The sequence below is a fragment of the Miniopterus schreibersii genome, assembly GCF_964146895.1.
Source record: "Miniopterus schreibersii genome assembly, chromosome: 10".
Classification (NCBI taxonomy): domain Eukaryota; kingdom Metazoa; phylum Chordata; class Mammalia; order Chiroptera; family Miniopteridae; genus Miniopterus; species Miniopterus schreibersii.
Genome location: NC_138110.1, coordinates 76,829,818 through 76,857,094, shown reverse-complemented (window position 1 = coordinate 76,857,094; position 27,277 = coordinate 76,829,818).

Sequence of the window (27,277 nt, the reverse complement as noted above, 5' to 3'; positions counted from 1 at the left end):
AGCGCATTGGGTTGGCGAAGAAGAGAAAGAAAAGAGCTCCTTTTCCTCTAAATCAAACGCTCAAACCACGGTAATACACAACATTGAGGAATTTTTTTTTTTTTTTAAAGATAGGAAAACAAAGAAAACAAATTGATAGGAGAAGCTACTGAACGAGTCCTGATTTTAAAAATCACATAAAACTAAATGTATAATAATCATTTTAGCAGAATAAAAAACACCTATTTCAAAGTGACAAACCATCAAGTCTATGGGAAATAATAAGACCAATTCATCAGAATCAGAGCTATTAAAGAGATGCGTAGTTTTACTATTATTATTTAATGATATGTATTATAGTTCAACAGCAATGAGATAATATGGAAATCAGAGTTACATGCTGGAGATGAGCAGAAAAAATATTTACACATTCTGTGACTATGCATAAAATATGCATTAGATGACTTGTCCAATAGCGAGTTACGGAGAGGAAAATGTGGAATAACCGTTACGTGGGACACTTAAGACGGGCCTCATTACTTGCTACATTCTGCTTTTTGTTGTGATTGTGTTCTTGTCCATTTTTCTGTGAGAACCAACTGTCTGGCTAATGACATGGAGATCCTAAAGATTAAATCTAAGGAACCAATAATGTGCCATAAAGCTGGGAAGGCTTGATTTCCCAGGGGCATGAAATTATATAAAATATAGAAAGAGGGATCTGGCTGCTACTAATTATTCCCTTATTATTTATTAAATCTAATTGCTATCTGTGTCAGATTCCTTCTTATCTTTTCACATGCCCATTAAAATGAAACTATGACTCTAGGACAGCCTTATTAAAGGAGTCGGCAATAAAATATTAAGTAAAAAAAAAAAGCGATGTGATCTTAATTAAGGCGGTTATTTCTATTCTGCGATGCAGAGAATTCATGAGGAAACAAGGGCCGAGACCCAGGTTGAGGGGTCAGTAGAAAGCTGAGAATCTCATTTAGATGGTCTCAGAAATAGTTATGTAACTAGTTTTCTTTCTTTTAAAAATAGTATTAATTTTTAATTATCTCAACTAATATATTATTTTTTAAAATATATTTTATTGATTTCAGAAAGAGGAAGGGAGAGAGAGAGAGAAAAATATCAATGATGAGAGAGTCGCTGATGGGCTGCCTCCTGCATGCCCCCTACTGGGGATCTAGCCCACAACCCGGGCATGTGCCCTGACTGGGAATCAAACTGAGATCTCCTGGATCATAGGTGGATGCCCAACCACCGAGCCACACCAGCCAGGCACAATTAATATATTATTGAATGATCCTTTTTAATCAAAGAAAGTAGTCAAGAGCCAAAGGTGGCATGGATGAAATTGTATGTCTATACATAATATACAATCTTTCCAGGTAATTAGGTTTTTCTTCAATAGCCTTATCTAATTATAACATTCATACGTGTTCAATTTTGAAGATGGAGCCTCTACTACAATGCCATGTAATTTCCCTCCAGTGTTTTCTTTATTAATAGTAATTTAAATAATATTTTAGAATAGCTTTAAGTTTATAAAAATTTGTGAAAATAGTACAGAGTTCCCACATAGCCCAGACCCTGTGTCCCCTATTGTTAAAAAACTTATTTTAGGATGGTATGTTTGTCATAATTAATGAACCGATGATGAGGCATTATTATTAACCAATGTCCATGCTTTATCTTTTGCCATCTTAGCTTTCACCAGGGTCCCATCTGAGATACCGCGTTACACTCATTCGTTGTGTTTTCTTGGTCTTCTCTTCACTATGACAATTTCTAAAAAAGTTCTTGGTTTTGATATCCTATACAATTTTAACAAATACTGTAGAATATCTCTCAATTACTATTGGCCTAATGTGTTTCTCAAGATTTTCTTGGAGTTATGGCTTTGGGAGAGAAAGACCACAGAGTTAACATGCCATTTTCATTGCATCATATGGAAGGTACATACCATCAACATGTCATATCACTCTTCATGCTGATGCTCCGAGGTAGAATCTGCAGGGTTGTAATAGCTCTGCCTTTATTTAGGTCTTTGATTACTTTCATAAGTGTTTTATAGATTTTTACGAAGAGACCCTGCATCTATTTTGTTTATACACAAGTATTTATTTTTGTTTTCTTTGTTTTTTGGTGCTATTGTAAATGGTCACTGTTGATATACAGGAAAACATTTGGCGTTTATATGTTGACCTTTTGCCCTTCGATCTTGCTGTAATCACCATTAAAGATGTTAGCTGTAGCTGTTGTGATAGATAACCCTCACCCAGTGGAGGAAACTCCCCTCTAGGCTTAGTTTCCTAAAAGTTTTTGTTATGGATGCATTGTATTTTGTGAAATCCTTCTTTGGAGTATCAATTGACGTAATCATCCAAGGTAGTTCTTGGTTACCCTGTAGATATAGTGATTTACATTGGTGTTTTAATGTTGGTCTAATCTTGCAAACCTGGACTAAATCCCACTTGACTGTAATGTATAATTCTTCTCATATCTTGTTGGATTAATTTTGATAATCTTTTGTTGAGGGTTTTTTTGCACCAATGTTATGAGAGAGATTGATCCATGGATATCCCTTCTTGTAAAGTCTTTCTCTGGCTTTGGTATCAGGGTAATGCTGGCCTCATTAGATGAGTTCACCTTCAAACAATACTATATCATTTCCCTTGCAGTCTATGCACTTGCAACAGAGAACCCTAACTTATCCCATTCTCCTACGTCTCTTCTTACACGGCTGCCATTCACTTCAATTATCTGCACAACTTAGTCATCTAATATATTTTATGTTTACTGTAAATAAGCAGACACCTTTTAGATCAATTTAGAATATGAAAAAAATGATTGGAGGGATGGATTGTTTGCAGTGGAGAAGGAACAGGGCCTCCTTCCACGTTTCCAGTAATGTCTTCATCAGAAATAGAAGAACCGAAACGGGGTTGAGAACTCATAGGAACGCCCTTGTTCTTGTTACATCTCTGACCCAGAGTATTCTGGGAACTTAAACTCCCTAATGAGATTGTGTTTGAGTAAGAAAATATGAATGTGTTTCCAAAATATCAGAGAAAGGTACACACTGTGGTGTCTTTTGTCCTGTTCAGGAGATTAAAACACACTGTGGGAGTCATACGTCCACACAGATTGAAAGGTGGCCCACGGGAAAACTGGGTGTGAGTATAAAGGCCCATCATGTAGGCTATAAATACTCCTTCAGCCACTGAAGACCCTTTCTCCGGTTTAGCCTTTTTGGTTTTGCATGATCGCTTCCTTACCATTAGCAGTCGGTCTATTCGAATAGAAATAAAAAGTAGCACTTAAAAATGCTCTTTGGCTCTTCAAAAGGCCATCTATTAGAGAGCTAATTGGTATAGCTTTTACAGCTTTCACATTGATTTTTTTCCCCATTGATTTTCCCCCCTCCTTTGAGCTGTCTTTTCATCCCGCTACTACTGTGAATTCCACTCCTCAGTTCTTGGGGAAGAGAAGAGTGAAAGCGACAAGCTTCCCAAGAACCTCTGCGCCCTGTGCTGCCACATCTCAGCGTCAGGCAGGTGGAGCTAGTTGAGGGAACCCCGATTGGACTGTGCGGGGAATCGTCCTTCTTCGGAGACGCAGGGGCCTCCATGAAACCGAGACACTGTGGCAGCTGGGCCTGGGAGCCCTGAATTTCTGTAGTGCAGAGTCTCCCACCTTAAAAAATTTGTTTGAGGAATGACAAGACTTACTTTTGAAAGCTAGTTTCCTTCAACACATCATCATGAGCTAAATGAGAAACATTTTAAAATTTTGGAAATTGGAATTGTATTATATTTTCTATCACTATCTTCAAAAATCAGTCTACATTGGAGGTCTAATTATATGGCACCTTGTTCTATTACAACTACTTTCAGTAAATTATAAATAATTATAATAACATGGGATGTTGGGTTGAGGACACGCATTGCATTTGCCTGCAGACAATTCGAAAATATATGTTAGAAATGCTTCTGAAGCACAGTTGCTTCAGAGGTAGTATAAAATTGGGTGTGCTCTCCTTAATGCTGACTCCAGGGCCTGTCCACTGCCCTCTCACTCCCACATGAACTAATCCTTCCTTTTCTGTTGCCCTTGTTCTAGTCACTATTTTTACATTAAGTAAAGTACTTAGTTTTGATATCATATTAAAAAAAAAGTTTTTATATTTGGCCATGCTTGAAATAAGAAGATAGGTCCATTGAAGAGATATTTAAAAGTGAAAAACAATAGGCCTTGGCGATTGCTTATGGCGACAAAGGTAGAATGACTTGGCCAAGACAGTTCCCACATTTCTGGCTCAAACTGCTGTGTGGTCAGAGGTACCAATCACTATGAATCAAAACACCTGGGGAAGATGCATTGGTGGGCGAATATCATGAGCTCAGTTTGGACGTGGTGATTCCGAGGCACCTTGGAGATACCCAGTAAAGATGTCAGGTAGACAGTGGGATTAGAAAGAGCAGAGCCTAGAAGGGAGAGCTGAACGGGGGATATCATTTCGTCAGCATCACAGCTGTTGCTTGATGCTCTAGTGTGGATGAGGCCACTTCCAGAGAGGGCTTGGAATAAAGAGAGAAAAGCGTTTAGTACTAAAATTTGAGAGACTGACATCCACGTTTGGGTGGAGAGTAGAATAAAGAGCTGTTAAGGACACTGAGAAAGGGATCCCTTAAGGCGATTGTGCAAGTCAAGAAACATGAGTGTTTCCACCCTGGAGGACAGTGGCACAGGAGCTGGGAGGTGAACTGCGCTCTCACTACCTTTTTTCAATAATTCCTCTTCTATCACTGTAGAAATTATCAGATCCCTACAGTGCCCTTGGGTTCTTTTTTTCACTATATGTCCTTTAATTTTTGAACCATCAATATCTGCTAAATATAATAATACATTTCTTTAAAACTTGCTCATTTTGTCCTAGCCGGTTTTGCTCAGTGGTTAGAGCATCAGCTCGTGGACTGAAGGGTCCCAGGTTTGATTCTGGCCAAGGGCACGTACCTCAGTTACAGGCGCAATACCCAGCCGTGGTCAGGGAGCATGTGGGAGGCAACCAATTGATGCGTCTCTCTCACATCGATCTCTCTCTCTCTCTTTCTCTCTCTCTCTCTCTGAAAAAGCAATGGAAAAAATATCCTTGGGTCAAGATTTTAAAAAAATTAATAAATACATCTTTTTTTAAAACTTGCTCATTTTATTGAAAGTTCACTTTTGTTTAACAATGTGAGCATATTTTTAAAGCACTAAGTATTTCATATAAAAAAATAGTACCTCCCCTCTCCAATCTTCCCAACCCCCAAGTCTGACGCCCAGAGGCATCATATTCAACTCCTTTAGTTGTTTTCAGTAATACGCATATCCTGACATACCTTGGCTTACAAAATTCAGGTAGTATCTTGTGACCTTCACGTTGTATCCGAGGATTTATCTCCATTATGCAGTACCCCAGGCACTTCCCTCAGTCCCATCTTTCCAGTATTTTAAACCTCTTATTGGAATCTTTCTTTTTATTTTTTAGCCTTTAAAATTTCTAGTAGTTCTCTTTTTGTTCTGTAATTTTTCCTTTTTACCCTGACTTGAGGGCTATAATATCTTCATGTATCTGAAGTTACTACGTAAATATTTTTAAAGGCTTTGGTCTGTTCCCACAACTCTTCTTTTTTCACAAACCTTGTTTTTGGTTTTGGTTTTGCTTCCCTTTCATTCTAGAAGCTTTTCCAGAATTCTGATGGCTCTTGGCTGTCTGTGGACAAATAAGAGCAAGACTCCTGCGAGGCTGGTTGCAGCTGTGTGGGGACCAGCCTGCAGCCTGGTCTCTTGCCCAGGGGCGGGGGGTGCACCCCCAGCACAGGAAAGCCTTTCCCTGGGGAGTTCAGGGTGCAGAGGGGCTTTCCTGGCTAATCCGTGAGCTTTCACTGAATCTCCCGTTTTCTTTCTTGGAGCTCGCCCCTGCCCTACACTGCGCCTGGGGCCTCGATCCCGAGAGTTGCCGACTCTCTGCAGTGGCCTCTGCGGTCGCCGACAGCCTGCCTCCTGCAGGCAGCCAGCTACCTCTCCTCCCCGACTCCTCCCTGTAAAACATGTTCACACGTGTCATCCACTGTTACTCTCAGTCCCATTTTCTCTGTCTATGAAGGTGTTTCGTTTTGATAGAGAGAAGAGAGAAATGCACCTATTCACACCTCATGTAACTGGATGTTGTTCTCTCCATTTGACCATAAAATCAGTGTTTTGTCTGCAGTCCTACCATATTGTGTGCTTTGTAAAAGGCAACAAACGCATGACCTGAAGTGTATAGAACTCATGGTAGGTTTGATCAAATTAATAGATATTTTATATTTTTTAAATGTTATCTCCCCATTGCTCTGAATATTGTAACTGTGCCCTCTCCCTCTTAATTGTTCAGTAATTTCCTGGCCTTTTGAAATTGTGGCCAAAAAAAATTACTTTTTATTAAGTGATATGACGCCACACCTCGTTGTAGGAAATTCCCTGCTTCCCTGCGTGGTTTCTTCTATCCCATGAAGCCCTAAGAGTAGGAAGTACTTTTATCCTATGTTTTTATAATTGAACTGAACATCAGTTTTACTTTATATAACTGTCACAAAGGATCTTTAAGGGAAGAAAATCTAAAATACATCTCAAATAGAATTATCAATATGGGCAAAAATGCTTTCCAGCTATACGTAGGGGAACAAAGGACAGCAATTATTTCATGCAGCTACATCATTTTTGGATGGGAAATAGTTCTTCTAAACCCTACTTCGCATGTAAGATAAAAATCAGATCCTAAGACATGGCAGATAGATCTGTCTAATTAGTGGCTGAAAGATCCCATCTTCCAAGTTCTGCTTCAGTATTTTTCCACAGTATCATGTTACATCTAAAATCCATCCGAAGGTCTTTTAGATGCCTTGTCCCATAGTTTTATAAAAATGTTTCCTACACAACTCTGCCCTCCTCCCAGCACTCTGATTCATGAATTGGGCTTTGTATAAAGCCCTTCTCATCACTAAGACCAGTTGACCCTTTGGAGAAACTACAGATTTCAGTTAAACGTCGTTCGGACAGCATTATAAGAGCCATTTAAAAATGTTATGGCCCCACTTTTCTTTTTGATACCATGTAATCACACTGAGATATAACTTTACCCTCTCAATCCTCAATCTCTCTTTGTTCTCAGGTGAGAAGATTTGCCACTGCCTGGTAGACCCTACAAGCGTAAGTTTATATGTTCGCTTTCCCATGTCTTCCAAAGAAATGCTTAACAGGTTATTGGGAGAGTAAAATATTTCGTATTCTAAATAAGGAAATATTGTGGCCAACCCAAGGTTAACAAGCGCCTCCTACTTATTACATTTTTGTCTCTACTCTAGTTTATGCTTTCAGAACAGACTGGCAGTCTAATAGATATGAAGTTTAAGTCTTTAAGACTAGGATTCAGCAGGTTTTCTAACGGAAGCTGTTATATTGATACCATAGTTTCACTGATCAGCTCGAGACATCTCTCACAGTGAAGGAAAACAAGATATCCTTGGGAGGATTTTCAAACTATCTAATCTCCGAGGAAATCAGTTCATCTCTGTCTTTGCGTTTGCTCTACTTAGTAAACGGGTGAGCAGTGTGGCTTATTTCATTAAGTTTGAAGGGTCATGGTTACATTTCTCCAAAATATCTGGGGATTCTTATACCTAATACCAAATTCAATAATCATGTTATCTGATGTTAAATGGGAAATGTTTAATTCAAAAGGGAAGCCATAATATTGCAATATTTTTTCAGGGTTGTTCATTGGAACTTGATCATATGGATAGGGATTACTATATATAAAAATTCATTTTGTGCTATATCTGACAAAATTACACTAATCAACTCTATTATGTATGTAAATAGCACTGCAAAGAGTATACTTTACCTGCACTAGATTATTTTGAGGCAGCGATTTCTAACCAGCAGTGCCGCAAGAATCTTTAAAACATTTAATATCTGGCTATTCAGTCAGGGGCACCGACCTCTTTCCCCTTAGACTGTCAAATAAAAAAATGACAACAGGCAACACAAAAATAGCCGTCTGGTGTGAATGAATCAATAAACCTTTTTTTTTTTTTTGTCAGATTGGCAAAAATTACAATATATAATATGATGTGAAGCAGAATTTTAATAATCTTTATTTGCCATTAGATGAAAAAGGTTGAAAAATGCTGTTTTTAAAGCCTTCTTTTGATTATGGCAATTAATTGTATAAGGTTTATATGATACAGAAAAGGGTGCAGATATAAATAGGAATCACCTGTGATCCCACATGCCACCATGGGCACTGTTAATAGTTTGGTGAATTTCGAATTTCTCCCCTTCTGAAAGATAGAGGTGATTATATAAATATGTGTACTTGATGCTGTGTGTTTGAAACCCTTCTTTTTACATATTAATTTGTGTTCTGCTAGTCTTCTTTAATAAAGGGCGTGTTTTCCCAAGATATTAAATACTCTTTTACAACATGTTCTTCAGTATTTTGTTGCTTAAGTATGCCACAATTTATTTTGCCGAGTTTGGGGGAATACTTTAGAAGCACTGTTTTACTTCTAGTCAAACAACATGTTCATTACAAATAATTTTAACCTATTCATAAAACGATGCCCTGAAGGATCTCAGAATAGGAAGGTGGTGTTGTTTCTTGGTGGTGTTTTTATACTTGAAGATTTTCCAACTGCAGTAAATAATTAAAATGAGTCCGGCTGTTTTATTTTAAATATGTGCTTGACTAAGTCATCAAGTTAATTTGGATATGGCTTAGAAAATTATTGATGTTGTAGTCCTCTTAAGCCAGAAAATAATGTGAGTGAGATTTTGCTTTAATGGAAATTACACCAAGGTGGGTATCTGGAAAGCTACATATTTATTCTGCTGTTGTGCGCTCATGTCCTTATGTGAATATTGGGGAAATAATTATTCTCTCACTTCCAGCAGAAAACAAACATAGAGGGAAAGAGACTGTTCCTTGGGTCTAGAGATATTTCTTGATCCGTATCTCGAGTTTTATACGCAGATGTTTCCGTTTTTGTGTGGCATCCTCAACAAGCACATTTTGGGGGCAGTGATTCTGCTCAAATGATTGATTTCCTCGGAGAGTAGTCTCACTTCATATAACAGGAAGCCTGGGAGGAACCGGGCCCTCTTTGGGGGAGGGCGGTGCAGGGAAATGTTCGGAAGGGCGGGAAGTCACTGGTTATGCTCCATGGAGTAGAAATCACTTTTCATTTAAAAAATAGATCTTTCTCTGGGAGCTGGGCTCTTCTTTCTGCTAAATAAAGCAGCTCGAATTTCTGATGAGGATTCTATAGAGCATATTCCTCTTTTGTTGACACTGAGATTCATGGGAATACTTGCCATCAACACGAATGGGAGCTGAACGCATCAGCCCTGCCCGGGAAGACTGAAGCCTCTCTTCATGGGAGCCCAGTGCATTGCTGGTAATTACGTCATGTGTCCATAGCAATCCCTTCATTCTGTAGAACACGGCTGCTTATAACAGGCATCTTACTGCGCTCCAAGGGGCATAAAAACCCATGAGAAGCATGGAGGCATTTCCTCTCAGGGCTCTGTGGGCCTTAACCTAATGACGAGAGATTTATTCACGTCTTCTTTCGTTAATACTACTTGTATCCACCGCCAGCCTGTCCATGACAGGATAAAATATTTAACACATCTATATAAAATGAAATATTTACAAGATTTATAATTTCCTCCAGAGATAATTCTCTTCTAATATGTCCCTAAAACAATTTGAAGATAATAAAGGGGTATTTTAAAAAATAGTATATTCAAATACTGCCGCCTAAAATTAGAACAACCCAAGCTTTTCCTATTGTCTTATTTTTAAAATAATAATTACTTAATGATAAATAAAGGTGACTATACTCTTTTAAAAATAATAAATTATTATTCAGTAATTTATCATACCCCTTTTATGCATATAGCCTTCTTATGAGTTATTTTAAGGATAAGTGTGTTTGATTTCCTTGAATCTATCATGTCATCAATCTTAAGACACATCCCTATATTCTGTACTATTAGACAATATATTGTTACTTGTTCAGTTATTACAAAATGCTATCTTATCACTTATTTGGCCATGTATTATTAACCATAATATATGAAGAAGAATGTTTACAGATGCACTAATATCATAGTAAAAACTAAAATAATTAACAGTAAAGTGGGAAATATATATTGTGGTATATTCATCAAGGGGTACATTGATGTGGATGAGTGTTTACAGTAGCTTGGTTTTATAAATATTACCTTTTTATAAACAAAGTGTTCTCATAAAATATTGTTTGGTGAAAGAAAACAGATACTCATGAATACATACTGTGTGATTCCATTTCTATAAAGTTCAAAAATAGGCAAAGTTAATCAATAGTGTTAATAATTAGAATAATGGTTACTCTTGGAAGGAGGCATGAATGTATATTATATCCCTACATTCCCATAAAGTGTAAACACAGTCTAATTGTTTTATTGTGTTAGAAGTCAAAGTAAGCATTGCTTTGGGGAGAACTGAGAGAAGACAGGTTTTTCTTGATGTAGGTGATACATACATTGATTTATTTGCTTTTGAAAATTCATTGCTAAATAGCTATGATTTGTGTACTTTTCTATTAGTATGTTATACCTCAGTGCAACATTTAAAAAAATACTGTTACCTTTTCTTTTTTCTACTATTGTGCCTTTTTCATCCAACATCTGTTATTGATTATGGCAAAACAGCATGTGAAAATGTGTGAAAGTGGACTGGAGAAGGATGCTGTGTAAGTCAGAGCCCAAACTGAAACCTTTTTGTTATCAGCACTGCCGCAGAATAGACTCATTCGGTGGTGGATGTAAGAAGGTCGCTTTATAAACCCACCTGAAGTAGCAGGGAAGGGAACAGCGTTGAGGCCAAATTCTAAGATGCCTTTATGTTAAAATTAATTTCAAGTTAGAGAGTGGCAATATCCAAGCAATAACTGTTGAATTAAGGCACGACAGAACTATTTATCCAGCGCTTTTATGTCAAAATGGATTTTGCTTTTTTGCTGCCAGGGAGGGTACTTTAATGATCTGAAGATTACTTCACAACTAACGAGTCCTCTTAATTTTTCAAGTTCAGAGTAGAAAGTAAAACATACTGAGAAATAATATAGAAACACTCAAATAGTCTTTCGATACAAATAGTCTTTTAATAAAATAGAGAGAGAGGGAGGGAACCAAGTATATCACCCGTTTTAAATAATAACAGGCTCAGGGAACCAAAATATTCACATTTACCAAATCCAGGGATTTTTCGATTAGCTATTGTGTGTATCTGTTGACACTCTCTTTCTTGGCCCCTTTCCAACACTGAGCATCTGCCTTGTACAGTGTGTAGTCTTTTTTACAGACAATACAATATCTGCTTGAGATAGTTTATAATAACCAACTAGTCATAAATCCTTGGGATGAAACCGAAATTGCCTATTGTACTTGGCTGATATCATAGTCCAGCCGTATGTTCACAATATCATTATTAATTTCTAGCATCCTCTAAACTCTCACGTAGGAGTGGACTTTACTAGTTTAACTGCAAAAACGTAACCTATTTCCATGTTTTATATTTTCGTTATGCAAAAAATTAAGAATAAAAAAGCATTTTCATGTATGCTTGTAATTCTTTTTATACAGCTCAAGGAAGTGTGTACATGTTTGCAATATATTTTCTTTTTTTTCTCTGATCAGCGTTCATAACAGATAACTTTCCTTAGCACCGTCTAGACAGAGCTCAAGCTCCTCACACATGTTCTGCGCCAGGACCCTCCGGGCTCTGGGGCTATGCTCTGAGCTAGTACATAACCTTGAATCAAGACCTTTCTTGGATGTCCTGTCCTCTAGTATCCCATCTGTCTCTTCCTTAGCATCTGTGAGTAACAAATTCAACTGCTTTCTAGTTTTTGGTGGACTTTGTTTTGTTTTGTTTGCTTTTCTGCTTGCTTTTCCCCAGGGGAAAATTTTTACTATTTTAGAATATGTTATCTAAATAAAAACATGCAGAACTACATTGGAAGGAAGTGTGTATATAAGCTGTGTACATATTCCTTAAATGTCTGCGGGTGGTTAGGAGAAGCAGCAGAGCTGAGAGAAAGACCAGCGGCTAGAGGGCAGGGTGGAGGCGTGGTGGCGATGGACTCTTCTCTCCAGATGGGCACCAGCTCCCGACATAGGACACAAGGCCTGTCAGAGCTGTGCTCCTGCTGACCTCTCTTCTGTACTGTACCTTTCTTTGTACCTAGAATGTGATCTCCCATCCATTACTCTTTTTATCGCCAACAGAAATTTATTTCTCACACTTTTGGGGGCTGGGAAGTACAAGATCAAGGCACCAGCATGGTGAGTCCCGGTGAGGACCTTCTTCCTGGTTCACAGCCAGTGCCTGGCACCTCCTCCCTGAGTCCTCATGTGGTGTTGGGGCCATGGATCTCTGCATCCCCCTTTATAAGTTACTAATCCCATTCATGAGGGCTCCAACCTCATGACTTAGCACATTCCAAAGGCCCCACCTCCTGATACCATACCATTGGGGGATTAGAATTTCCACAGATGAATTTTGGGGGAACACTAACATTCAGACCATATAGCATCATGAAAGAAGCTTTTTTTAAAGATAAATATTAATTGTGTAAAAATATTACATAATTACAGAACTCATGTCAGCCATTGAGCTGATGTATTTATGCATTTTAATAAAACACTGATTTTACATCCTTTTATTTTAATTTAATTATGCAACCCCGCTCATCTGTCATGTGAGGCACATCAGGTCTTTGGATCTAGGTAGCAAAGAATTGAGCTTATCAGCAAAAGTCAGAGCCAATATGTCCATTCCTAATTACCATTTTATTAAGATAAAGACTTGTCCTGATCATAAAAATACTAAAGTTCCTGGAATATTAAGATTTAACTTCCCAAATGAAATTACTGTCATTTTAAATGTATAACAGTTAAGTGAACAAATGTAGACATTAGCTATTAGTTTAAAAAGCAAAATCAGAAGAGAAAACATAACATTTGTGGGCTTGTGGTGGATGTCAGTTCTTATCAATATAACTTAGAATAATTTAATTGATTATATCCAGGTTGGCTAACACAATCCTGCTCAAGCAAATTATGGGATGATTCTGCTAGTCTTCATTTAGATACTATCATGTTTATTAGTGTTTGAAAGTAGAAACTGTAATTTACCAGTAGCTCTTCTGAGAATGGCTGTGTACAAAAGGACTTTTAACAGACCCCCTATTAAAACTTGCCAGGTTCTGCTAGGGGGAAATTGAGTTGCATAGTTTTATTCCCAATGGGATGGTATTTGGGCACAGGGTCTGTGAGATGTAACATGGTCATGTGGGTGGAGCTCTCATAATGGGATTAGTGCCCTTATAAGGTGAGACTTGGAAGAGCTTGCTCCTCTCTCTCCCTTCCTCTCTCCCTCTCCCTCTCCCCCTCTCTCCCTCTCTCTCTCTCTCTCTCTCTCTCTCTCTCTCCCCCTTTCCCTCTCTCCCCTCTGTGAGAACACAAACAAGGTGTCCATCTGCAAACCAGGAAGAGGGGCCTTGCAGAACCTGACCATGCCAGCAACCTGATCTTGGATTCCTGGCGTCGGGAACTGTGAGACATGGTTTCCTGTTGTGCCACACCCAGGGATGGTACTTTGTTACAGCGCCCAGAGCTGGGTAAGACTGACTTCTCGCTCTGTAAGGCAGTGGAGCGCTTGAAAGAATGGGGCTTAGAGCAAGTACAGAAGCATGAAGAAGGAAGCCTCGCTATTAGTTTTTATCGATTGATTGATTTCCAAAAGTATTCATTTATTGCCTAACAGGTGACAGGCGTGGTGTTCAGCACCACATTTTTGAAGGAGAAAAGTCATCCTTCTGGTGTTCAAGTACTTGACAATTTAGTGGGAGACAGACACACAGACACACACACCATCACTGTGGACGCAGTGCCCTTTGAAAGCTGCATTAATAAAGTCTGACTATTGATAGCACATCAGGCTCACTCAATTTTGACCAGAGATTACAAGATAGTGAGTGACTGATTAGCACTACCTGAGATAAAAGCCTTTGTTCCATAGTCATTCTTAGGTGTCTCTCTATGTCACTTGTCACTCCAAATCCTGTTTGCCCTTTGCCTGGGCATTTCCCCCAGAATATGGAAAGCTCCTTGACATGAGACATCATGCTCATTGCATTTTTGTGCCCCCGAATCTCCCATGGCCGGTTCATAAGACACATCAACAAATCTCTGTTTATGAAATAATCAAATGAGTGAGTAAAGGGGGTAACCTAAAATAGACTCAGTAGGACCTGCAAAACTTACCTGAAATTGACATTGAACGTGAACCTTTCCTTTCGGGCCAAGGACATGTTCTAATCCCTAATTTTAGATTTTCTTCTCTCTGGTTTTAATAACTGCTAAGAAATATGAAGATATGAATCGATGTGATAACAAAATAAGCCTCAGCTTTCTAGCCCCCTCTCCATTGTTAATGCAATTAAAGGTATAAAAACACTGGGTGGAATTAGTAGAAAGAAATGTAAACCGCTTGAGACAGAATTCGAGACAGCACGCTGAGCAATTACCAGCCCTCCTCAGAAACGATGGCCGCTGCAGGCTCCCTCCGAGTCAGGCCGTTGCAATCTGTCTGCAGCAAGCAGAGCCCGCGCTCCCAGCACATGCAGGGCCGCAGCGGGAAGGACCCTCGCAGGCTCTGTTCTTATGCTTGGGTTTTTATCAGAACAGTCTCTACGTTGAAACTTTCAGATGGATTTATTCAAAATTGCATTTATGGCACAGAGGACAATATACCTACTATCAGTCCGAGTAATGTGAAATGATATTGCTGGGGAACGTGTGGTGTGGTTTTTTAACTCTAAAGTAAAATTCACCTTTCTGATATAAAATTTTGTTTCCCGGAGATCTTACAACCACCAAGTTATCTGGCTCCTATCACCCCTAAATATGTTGCAGAATTTATATCTGTTTTAACAACCTTCTTTGGCTGTTGATGAGAATGATTAGGATATTTTAAAGCCCCATTAATGGATCCAGATGAAGAAGTGGGTTGTTATGTGTTGTTATTTTTTGCTTTTTAAGAAGAGCTTTCCACTTGGAACATCAGAACCAGGCTTTGGGTTTGGGAAGGGCTAGGATTTTCTCAGACAGCCAGCAGAGAATAGAGAGGAAGCAGAAAGCATTAGCAACCCAGAGCAAACCTGGGTGAAGACAGATTGCCAAGCGCCCCCTCTCGAACCGGTGGCTTTGTTTTCTGGACAAACACCCCCCAGTTTGTTTGATCCGTCAGATAAGCCATTCTTGCAAATGTAGCCCTTTTAATCCCAGTGATCTCCATGTTTGTATTTTAACAGTTAGAAAACCTTGAAAATATGCTCCCTTTCACTCGTATGCCCGTAGTTGAAAATGATGAGACTTTCATTGGTGATGGACTCAGGCTGAGGAGGGGGCAGGCTGAGGCGTTAGGAAGGCAGCTAACAGTTTGCGATCAGTCTCCCCCACCAGACAGGTCATGTTACAGAAATGTATGTTACTATTCCAACTGTCCCCCTTAGATATTGGATATTTTGTCTTCCACTCTCCTCAGAACGTAGCGCCATTTCATTAAAAAATACAGCATCCGTTCTGTTACTTGAGTTAAATTAGGAGTCCATGGATCAGGCTGATGTGGCAAAGTCCATTTCTTGGTTAGTTGTCTAAGAATAAATAGGCAGACGTGACTTAAAACAGGATGTTTCTCCTGTCGTCAAAAAGAGAAGAGCAGAGCCAAAGAAAAATAAAGCACCAACCAGTTCTTCTAGTAGGTTTATTATTTAGTCTGATGATAATAGTACTAGAATTGCATTTTTTAACATCCAAGCATTCTGATGTTCACTCAACAGGCTTTAATTGGTTTAATCCTTATAAAAATCCCCCAGAATAGGCATTCATATATCCTTTGGACAAATAAAGAAACTGAGGCTTAGAGATATTGCATAACTAGTGAACAGTGCCCCGTTCTCTGCTCCCCATTGATCGGACCCCAACCTATATGTGCTTATTGACAACTTTATACTTAATTCTTAAACTAATAATATAGATGGTATCAATACTGGATAATATTGAAAAGTAGTATGATCTAAAATATCATAGTGATTTTAGGTGTCTGCTTTGTGCTGAGGACTGCTGAGTAATAGGATTTCTTAGGTCTCGTACCATGGAAAACTCTTTCCTAATTGTGTGGGGCAAGAAGAGAAGGTTACCATTTTTCTTTGTTTGGGATTTTTTTTTAACTTTATTTTTTTAGAGCAATTTTAGGTTTACAACATGTGTCCCCTCCCTCCACACATGCATATAGCTTCCATGTTATCAACGTCATTCCCCAGAATAGCACATTTTTTTAGCAGGGGTGAAACCACATTGACACATCATGATCACCCAAGTCCATGGTGTACATCAAGGTTCACACTTAGGGGTTGTTCATTCTATGGATTTGGACAAATGTATAATGACATGTATTCATCATTATAATATTATACAGAGTATTCTTCCTGCTTTAAAAATCCTCTGTGCTCCACTTACTCATCCCCCCATGCCTATCTCCCAGACACTGATCATTTTACTGTCTCCATAGTTTTGCTTTTCTACAATGTCATATAGTTGAAAATAGTACCGTAAGTAGCATTTTCAGATTGGCTTCTTTCATTTAGTAATATGGATGTAACTTTCTTCCATGTCTCTTTGTGACTTGATAGCTAGCTCATCTCTTTTTAGTGCTGAATAATATTCCATTGTCTGGACCTACCAGTTTATCCGTCTACCTACTGAAAAACATCTTGAGTACATCTTAAGTTTTAAGGCTTCACCGTACCCAAGATTATCTAGGAATTCTCCTGTGTTATCTTGTAGGAGTTTTATACTTTTGTGTTTTACATTTAGGTCTATGGTCCATGAGGGTTATCTCTTCATTCATGTTGGAAGAAGAAACCCTCAGTCCACTTGGCACGTTCTCAGCACCAACAACTGTGGAAGCAGTTTGAACTACTTAGAGGAGTTTGGGGGAATGAATTTCCACTCTTTTTGCCACCCTGTTCCCCACTCCAGGACACAGGAGCAGGCAGTCTGATTGATGAGAGGGACAGCAGAGCAGGCAGTCTGATTGATGAGAGCATGGGCTGGGTGGGTTAGAGTCACAGGCCCAGAGCAGAAGGTCTGAGTCCAATCTCCAGTTCTGCTTACTCTTTGATACGTTGAATAACTTACCTAACATCTCAATGGCCCAGTTTTTTTATAGCAAAATAAGTTTCAACTTTGTACGTTCCTCATTGGTTTGTTGTGAGGGTTTCATGAGTCAGTAGATGGAAAGCACTTGGAACTGTGCCAGATGCTTAGCAAGCACTCAGCATGTATTAGAACACTCATGATTATTATTTGACTGTGTTACTGGTGAGCATTGTTACTGTGCTTCAAAATCAACAATCAGGACAAGACCACCTCTTTGACTCTACAAAGGTAGAGCATGGTGCCTGGGCTTATCTTTTACTTCCTGAGGTCAAAAGGGAAGAATTGTGCTGATTCTGGGTAGGAGGCACAAAGAAACCACCACTATCTGTATTCTTCCCATGCTTGGTGTGGAGGGAAAAGACCAGGAGGAGGCCCAACGGAGACACTCTCTGAGATGTAAATGCTTCCTTACTAAGCCATTCCCAAGATGCCTATAATTTGATTTTCATTTAACTGCTGACATATAGATTATTATATATTATATTGGTAAAAGGCCAGAGCAGAAAAGAGGACTGGATTAGGGGAGGAATTAGTCACCTGCCCTAAGGAGGTTACATAAGAAATCTGTAAAATATAGAGCATTAATTATTTATAGCTTTTTTTCTCTTAGTCTTTGGAAAAACAAAATACCCTTTGATAAGACTTAAAAGGCCATGGGGTGCTAAAGGAGAAAGGGATTGTTGTCATCAGCGAGACTAGGGATTTCCTATTTTCCGTACCATAGACCTCTTTTTCAGTATGTTTACTAACATCTTAAATGCATAACAAAATATGTAAAATTATTTAAAAATGTATTGAAATAGATTATAATTTATCTTTACTAGTGCATAAATGACAAGGTACACGAGTAGGTCTAAAACCATTGTAATTTCAAAGTTGTAATGAGCTTAAATGATTTTTTGAAAGATCTACGACATCTTAATGTGATATAAAAATATTTGTGATTTTTATTGCTTATAAAATCACAGGAATTGCTAATACCTCTGTGTTTTATTGTCTACATTAAATGGAAAGAAATGCTGCATTTCAGTTGGAAGTTCATTAAACTTCAGTAGCTGTAATTTTCTGTCTGAGATCACACTCTCCTCCTCACCCCCAAGGTCTATCCACAGGCAGCACCTTGGGGTCTGTGTACCTCAGGTTCATAACCTCTGACTCAGTCCAACATGATTCCTTAGCAGATGTGGAAACTGAGGCTCAGAGAGTAAGAGCTTGCACAAGCTCACATGTTAGTAACTATAGGCAAAGCTGACTTTAGAACTAAAATGTCCCGATTACAGATCCATTGCTCACTGTCCCATGCTATCCCGTCTGCTGCGAAACCATTTCAAATGGGCATTAGGGGAGATTGCTTTTCATTATTTTTTTAACTATTGAACTAACTCCATTGAAAATGGAGTATTTCTAAAGACTTTGTAAAAATTGGGAACTACAGCAGACTAGAATTCAGTAAAGTCTAGTTAAAAAAAAGTTATCTCAGGAGAAGAGGGGAAGAGGGATCATCTCCCTTCAGGTCTGACCTCTTATTCCGTGTAAGTGAAATTTCACCTCACCAAGTCCAAGTGAACTTTCTGTTTTCATCTGAAGACACTGAGTGCAGCCAAATTCGCCGAATTGAAAAGTGGCATGAGCTTAGAGAAGAGAACCATTTACTCTCCTAATTAACATGTTTAGTTGTGAGGGAGTATTTCCCAGAAGATATTTTTTCTTGTTTTTGTCTTTCCTACTAATGTAGCCTTTTGCTTCATTCTCTTGGACTCTCCCCATTTCTCCTACTAATCTGGTCCAATAGTTATATAATTGCTTGCATGTTCTTACTAAATGTATTAAGTAAAAAGCTTTGATTCAGAGCAGAACGTGAAGTCTTATGTTCATACAAGGAAAAGCAATTCAGGTCGTTGTAAATTAGCTAAAAGTTGAGTGTTGAACTTGATTTACTCGTAAGGATATATTCTCAGGATTTTTCTGTTAGTTTGTTTATTTGTTCAAATGAACAGTGTATGAACAGGAGCACCTCATACCTATAGCATCCCCAGGTCATGCAGGGTAACAAAAGCCGCTCATACCCTATGATGGAACCCTAATGTAACAGCCCCATCCTATGGGATGTTTACAATCTGAGCTAGGATTTCATATTTGGGTAAAATTGATGATTTGAGGGCAACATTTATGTGATAGTATTTGCAGAACAGTGGTATTACTTTCTCCTAATGATTTATTTTTTCTTATAAATGCTTATAGCTTAACTCTTTAAATAAAACTACATGATAATTAACAATGGTGATAATTCTCAGAAAGCCCTTTTATTTTTACTTTATAAAAATTTATTGATTGGTTTTAAAAAGAGAGGAAGTGGGGGAAAGAGAGAGATTTGTTGTTCTGCTTCTTTATGCATTCTTTGGTTGATCCTTGTATGTTCCCTGACCGGGGATTGAACTCCCAATGTTGGTATATTGGGATAATGCTCTAACCAACTGAACTACCCACCCAGGGCTCAGAAAGCCCTTTTTTAAAAAATGGCACTCTTCTTGGCCTTACATATAAAAAAAGCAACTGCACAGGAACTGGGAAAGTTACTGGGAAAGACTGAGGGAATTAAAGAGCTGTGAGCAGAAAGCCAAAGCCAAGTGTCAGGCCAACAATCTGGACGAAAGCAGCGTAACATGGATGGTAAGCAGTTGGTGAAGCAAGATGTAGAGTCATCGCCTAAATCTAGTTCTTCACCCGGAAAATGTGTTGAGATGTCTAGGACTGCCAGGCAGCCCAGCCTACCATGAACGTAAATGTTGCAAGTGTTGGAATAAAGGATGCTTGAGCAGCAGCACTTGCTGAGGTAAAGGGGAGTGTTGGCACATAAACACGTTTTTGTTAGAATGCAGTCGGTGGACGTGAATGTTGTGTCAGTTTCCCTGTCTCACTTGGTTTTTTTCCCTTCCTTTATCTCTAAACACACACTTGTTTCACACCTAACCTCCCAAACAACAGGACACCATTCTGATGTGTATGTGTGTGTGTGGGGGGGGGGGGTGTTCTAAAATATGCATTGTCTTTTAGTAGGCAAACATTTTTAATTTTCATTAGTACTATTATATTGAATATCTTACTATTTTCTTTACTTTTTTTTCAATAAACACTGTATTTTTAAGGTCTACTCATGTCACTTTGTGTTGTGTGTTGCTCCATGGTGTCCACCCAACAAATGTTTCCTCTCTCTTCTCTTAGTGAGGATATGATCCCAAGTTGCTTCCTCCTCAACACAGCATCCTTGTATATGTAAGCATCCTTGTATATGTGAGCATCCTTGTATATGTGAGCATCCTTGTATATGTGAGCATCCTTGTATATGCGAACATCCTTGTATATGCGAGCATCCTTGTATATGTGAGGATCACAAGTTTTGCACAGAGGTTTGACCTATAATCTATTGCATCTGAAGCGGAGGTGTGCTTTTTCTGTGGGATTTATTCATAGTCATGGTGGGGTAAGGGGTATACTAGTAGGAGCCAAGGGGATCACCTGGGTTCAATGTGTCTTCCAAACTCTAAGGTTGCTTAAAAGCCTTTCCTCCTCTGGTTGATTGGGATCAGTTACTGCTGTCAGATGGGTGGCTCCTCTTCTTGCCTGTGGGTGTCTGGACTCAATGACTCCAATGTGCCCTGGGAGCAACCATAACTTGTAGTTAACAGGAACTTTGACGTTTCCTATGGCTGGTGTTATGAATGGAATGGCGCTCCCCCAAATTCATAGGTTGAAACTTTAACCTCTAATGCGACTATATTTGGAGACAGGGCCTTTAAGGAGATAATTAAGATTAAATGATTTACAATCATCTATGTATTTATCACTGCTGCAATAGAGATTAAATGTTCAGATTTACCGATATGTATAAAAAAGTCATATATATTCAAATATGCATCAATACATAAATCCTCAAGTCATCTTTGAAGTCTCTTTTTTTTTATATCCCACATTTATCCATCAGCAAGCACAGTCCCCATTCCCTTCAAAAGACATTCTGACATAAGCGCTTTCTGCTTCCTCCAGCACTAACATTGAAGCCCAGATAGCCATCATCTCCACCCAAACTGCAGTAACTTCCTCTCGTGCTGGTCCTCCCTCGCTCCCCCACAGCCTGCTCCCCACACAGCTGTGAGAATTATAAGTCGGATCATGTCGCTCTTCTGATCACATCCCCCGTGGCTTTCCATCTCAATAGGAATAAATACCTGCTATGATTTAAAAGATGTTGCGTGTGATCCTGTCCCTGGGAACTCCATTTATTTCACTTTATATAACTCTGCCCTTGCTCACTCCACTCCAGCCTCACCAGCCTCCTGCTGTTCCTCAGACACAATGAGGTTCCTTTTACAGAGGGCATTCTTGATTCAATTCCTCCAGTAGACAAGGCTTACTGAGACTCTTTATTTCTCCTTGTGTGACTTTTGGAAGTTAGTGTCTTTCAGAGAATGTTTCCATTTTATCTAAGTTATCAAATTTGTGGACAGAGAGCTGTTAGTAGTATTCTTTTATTTTTTTTCTTTAATGCCCTTAGAGTCAATAGTCATGACCCTATTTTTGTTTCTGATAATAGTATTTGGTACCTTATTTCTTTATTTCTTCATTAGTCTGACTAGAGATGTATCAATTTTATTGATCTTTTCAAAGAAGCAACTTTTGATTTCATTAATTTTCTCTGTTGTTTTCCTGTCTTCAATTTCATTAATTTTTGTGCTAGTTTTTATTTCTTTTCTGTTTGTTTATACTTAAATTTATGTTCTTTCTCTAGTTTCTCAAAGTAGAAGCTCAGGCTGTAGATTTTATATTTTCATTCTTTACCAATACAAATATTTAACACTACAAATTTCTCTCTAAGCTCTGCTTTATCAGCATCTCAGAACTCAAGTTGGATTTTAATTTTTATCTAGTTCAAATTATTTTTTTATTTCTCTAAGACTTCCTCTTTGACCCACATGTTAATTAGAAATGTATTATTTAATTTCCTGCTATTAGGGGATTTTCCAACTAACTTTTTGTTAGTGATTTCTCTTTTAGTTAAGTGTGCTTTGAGAACATAATTCCTGTGCTTTTTATTCTTCATTTTGTTAAGGTGTGTTTTATACAGCCTATCTTGGTGAATGCTCCTTGTGATCTTGAAAAGAATATGTATTTTTCTGCATTTTGGTGGAATATTTTGTAAATGTTAAGTAGATCAAGATGATGAATAATGCTCCTTAAAACAACTTTACTTCTCATTTTCTGCCTTCTTAATCTAGTGAATCCTGAGAGAGGTATGTTTAAGTTTTCAACCAAAAAAAAGTAGATTTTTCTATTTCTCCTTTCAGTTTTACTATATTTTTAATGTATTTTGATACTCTGGTAAGTGCATACACATTTAGGATTATTTTGCCTTCTCAGTATTATGACCTCTCTATTGTTAGGTAATGTCCCTTTTATCCCTGATAACTTTCCTTGTTCTAAAGTCTACTTTGTCTTACATTAATACAGTTACTCCAGTTTTCTTTGTATTTGTGTAAGAATTGTATAAATTTCTCCATATGTTTATTTGAATTTTATATTAAAAATGTAGAGGGTTTTTGGTAGACAACATATACTTGGATCTTGTTCTTTTTTTGTTTTGTTTTTATCCATTCTGATAATCTCTGCCTTTTTTTTTTTAATATATCTTTATTGATTTCAGAGAGAGGAGGGGAGAGGGAGAGAGAGATAGAAACATCAATGATGAGAGAGTCATTGGTTGAGCCTGCAACCCGGGCATGTGCCCTGACCGGGAATCGAACCCCGATTGCCTGGATCCTAGGTCGACGCTCAACCGCTGAGCCACGCCTGGCAGGGCTAATCTCTGTCTTTTATTTGATGTATTTGTTCCATTCACATTTAAAGTGATTATTGATATAGTTGGACTACTATCAGCTATATTTTAGCAGTTTTCTATTTTCTGCATTTATTCTTTCTTTTCACCCTTTTCTCTCCTTCCTTTGGGTTTAGTTGAGCATTTCATATTTCCATTTTAACTGCTCTTTTGTCATATCACTTATACTTTAAAAAATGTTCCTAATTGTCATCCTAGAGTTTTCAGTATACTTTTTTAGCTAAAATACCTCTACTTTCATAAAATGCTTTATCACTTCTAGGGTAGTGCTACTTATTTTGTATTGCATTAAGAATTGAGGTAAATAGGCCTTTAGAGTGAGGACATGTGTCTGTATGGCTAGGGGTTGTGTTGTGTGTAATGTTTGCTGGAGCTGCAAGTATCAGAAGTTTCACGTTCCTGCAGTGTAAATTTCTCTCTCCTCTTGACTTGGGTTTCTCTAAGTACTGCTCCTCAGTAGGATGTGTCTTACTGTAATGCACACTTATCATATTTGAGACCTGTTTGTTTGGCAATAATGTGTGAGAGGGGGTGATTTCTATGGTCTAATGATTAAAAATCAGTTTTAGTGGACCTATATCTCAGACTGTGACTTTTGCAGCGTTTCTCTAGTGGTAGAGCTCTTTCTCTCTAAGGTGAGGCAGGAAAGCTAGAAGAATTTAGAAGTATGTTCTTCCCCAGCTTAGGGAAGGCTTTGGTGAAGCCTTTTCTCCCAGAAAATAGGCCTTTGATATGGAGAACACCACGCTGGGTGTATTTTACAAGCTCCTTTCCAGTCTTCCCACCAGGCCCATGAGGGGACATTACTAGGATCTTCACCATAAAAACCTGTGGGATTTCCTGAAGCAACCAAGAAACTCTGTGGGCTCCCCAAGACTTCAGCTCCCTTCTTAAGGTTTCTTACCTCACGCCAGCCCACATTCATCTCTCAGCACATCTTGACTTTGACTTTCTGCATTCACCTGTCTCTCCAGGTTCTGAGGAGGTGTCTCACCCTGAAACCTCAGTTTTCTGAAAGAACAAGGGAAGCCATTGATTTTTTTAATTTGTTTAGCTTGTGCTTGTTTTAGGGATAGGAGTGATGACATACAAACTTTTTATATGTCAAAACCAACATCAGAAGTCCTCAAAGTTTTATATATACTATTTCATATTCCCTCAAAAAGTTCCTGTAAGCTGTAGGGCAAATTGCATCATCTCAAGGAGGACAGGCTACTTTTTTCACAGATGTGGATCTTTTAATTTCAAAGAACTTAGTGACATTTAAGTTTATGACAAAGAAAATACTAGCATTCTGAGTTGCATATTTCATCTGTGATGTGTTTTGATTACATTCCTCTCTTCAAAGATTGTAATAAATTGGCTGAAATAGCTTGCTCTCAGTGAATCATTCATTCATTTATTCATCAAATATTTATGAAGGCTATACTATGGGCTGAGCATTGCATAAGATCCTGCAGATACCATAATAAATAAGATATAATCCATGTTCTAAAAGGCCACAGGGTCTAATGGGAGGGACGTAAACCTAAACACATTGAGATAAATGGCAAAACAGAGGTCTGTCTATACAGGGTGAAATTTGAGTTTAAGGAAGGAGAATGTAAGTTTGGAAAATCAAAGTTGCTTTTCCCAAGGAATTGATGTCTCTCCTTCCCAGGAAAAGTGCCTAAGAGAGTGTCCTACACATTTTGGCACATAGCAAACATTGTGTCTAGCGCTAAAAACTCAGGGAAAAGTTTTACATCTTGGGCTGTCAGCAGAAGTACCATTTTCAGTAGCAATTTAGTGCCTAAACAATAATAATTTCACTTTTTGTTAGAACTCAGAGGCCTGTCCCACTTTAGAAAGAGATTATTATGTTTTAAAGGGAGTTCAAGAGGTCTGGGTGTCCTGACACTGATATTTTTAACAACTCTTCCAAAATATATATGCTCAAGTGACTTTTTCCCCCTTTGACCCAGTAGTCACCTTCAGAAGCTATTCTGTCATTTCAGTAATATCACCATTGACCAAAATATTACTAGGCTGCCTGCCTCTCTTAGAATTGCTTTCAGACTGTAGCACAATATTTTGTGTATCTATAATGGTAGAAAATCTTCGTCATCTGAGATTGAATGTGATTTTCGAACATAACCAAAAGTCAAATGTAAACTAAAAAGTAGTTAGAATCTAAATGAATAGAATAAATTGTAGTCAGATCAAGTTCACTCAAAAATAATGATTTTAACATGGCTCATAAAACCATTAGTCTGGTACCAGACTTAAAGGGCATGGATCAAAATTTATTCTACAGTAATCCTAGGAAGATTATTTTATAGGTGACATTATTTGAATTTATATATTTGAGACTTTTTAAAGCACAATTACTGTAATGATATATCAAGTTTCAACTTGCATCCAAATTAAAGTCCAAAGTTCAATACAATATTGAAAGCTGGAAAGAAAGGAGGTCTTCAATGTTGTTACCGAAGCATGTTTAGCAGATTGTACACAAATTGGGTAGGTCATGTTATTACCCCAAAATTATAGGTTTTAATCAGTATTGGTTCAAATACTTAAAAACATAATGAAAATACTACTCTTCCTTCTTAATACTTAGTTAATATCAGAGTCCTAAATCCTTCCTTATTCTTTAAAATTTACCACAATGTTTAAAAAAGTTTATGTTTATTGATGACAGTACTACGGACGTCCCCCTTTTCCCCCTTTGCCCCCCTCCACCCCGCTCCCATCCCACCCCCAGGCCTTCACTGCACTATTGTCTGTGTCCATGGGTCGTGCAGTTATGCATGTAAGAAACTCATCAGAGCCACTCAAAAAGTGAAAAAGGAAGAGAAAGCATGCCTTAACATACTAGCAGATGACAAATACAGTCTATCGACCAAAGCAAAGGTGAGGGTGGAGATGGGAAGGATTAAAACATGCACTTGTTCTCACGGTCATTTCTTTCGCCATGGAATAAAATTGCACTGTGAAGTTCCTGGCATCGCGCACATTGCTCTGAAATTGCATCTTGTGGGTGTCTCCATGGTCAAGGCAATAAAACGTGATGGATTCCCAGTGTCTATGGCTTCGGGTAGGATAAATTTAGGAAACAATCGGGATGTAATTGAGATCAATACCAGGTGCTGACAAACTTTACAGTGATCTCACTGATGGATGGGGAGTGAGGGTGAGCCCATGGGTAGCTGTCTCTATACCAAAATGTGTGTGTGTGTGTGTTCCCTCTTCAAATTAGAGGACAGCAGTGAGGGGAGGAATCAGTGACAACAGTCACCCGTGGCGTGTCAAGACTCTCAGTCACCAGGATCTCTGTTACAATACCTCTAAGTAGTTTAGTGCACAGTGATAGTTTAAGCTGTACGTCCAGCTGAGTAGCTTTAGGTAATGAAATAAGTGTTGGACAGCTTTGACTGTGACACTACTGAAAAACAGAATCATTCACAAAGAAAATCACCTTGCCGCCGAACCTGATACATCCTACCTAACATTTCTTGAGAGCTTACGACTAGCAGGCACTTATTTAACCCTCACAGCCCTAATCCTGATCACCTCATTTGTATACCCATGAGTAGATTTCAGCCCGGAGAGCTTAAACGAGTTGCCCAGCCTGTCACAGCTAATAAGCAGAGACGCTGGAAGTGAAATCCAGGCAGAGGGAGCCCCGTGCCCCGTGATTAAGATGATGCCACACCAAAAAGGCCCTGGGAGCTGGAAGAATTGCAAGGTGTCCCATGAAAGCCACGATTTGGACTCAGCAAGCAGCAGAGAGTGTTTTAATCTGCTGCGGTGTGCTCACGGGTATAAGCAAAAGCGTGTCTGCATTGGTCATGCTCAGGATGCACTTTCTTTCTCTTTCTGAACGTCGGTTCTGACCATTCCAGCGTTCCCGTGATTAGCCTCCCAGTTGCCAGGGACTGAGCTCCTCCTCCTGAACCAATTTGCTGAGTTCAAAGATCGGAAATGTAAGGCAGTCCCTTCAAAGGCCCGATGCTGCGCATCCCGCCCCTCCTCCGCTCCCCTCCTTCCCTGCGC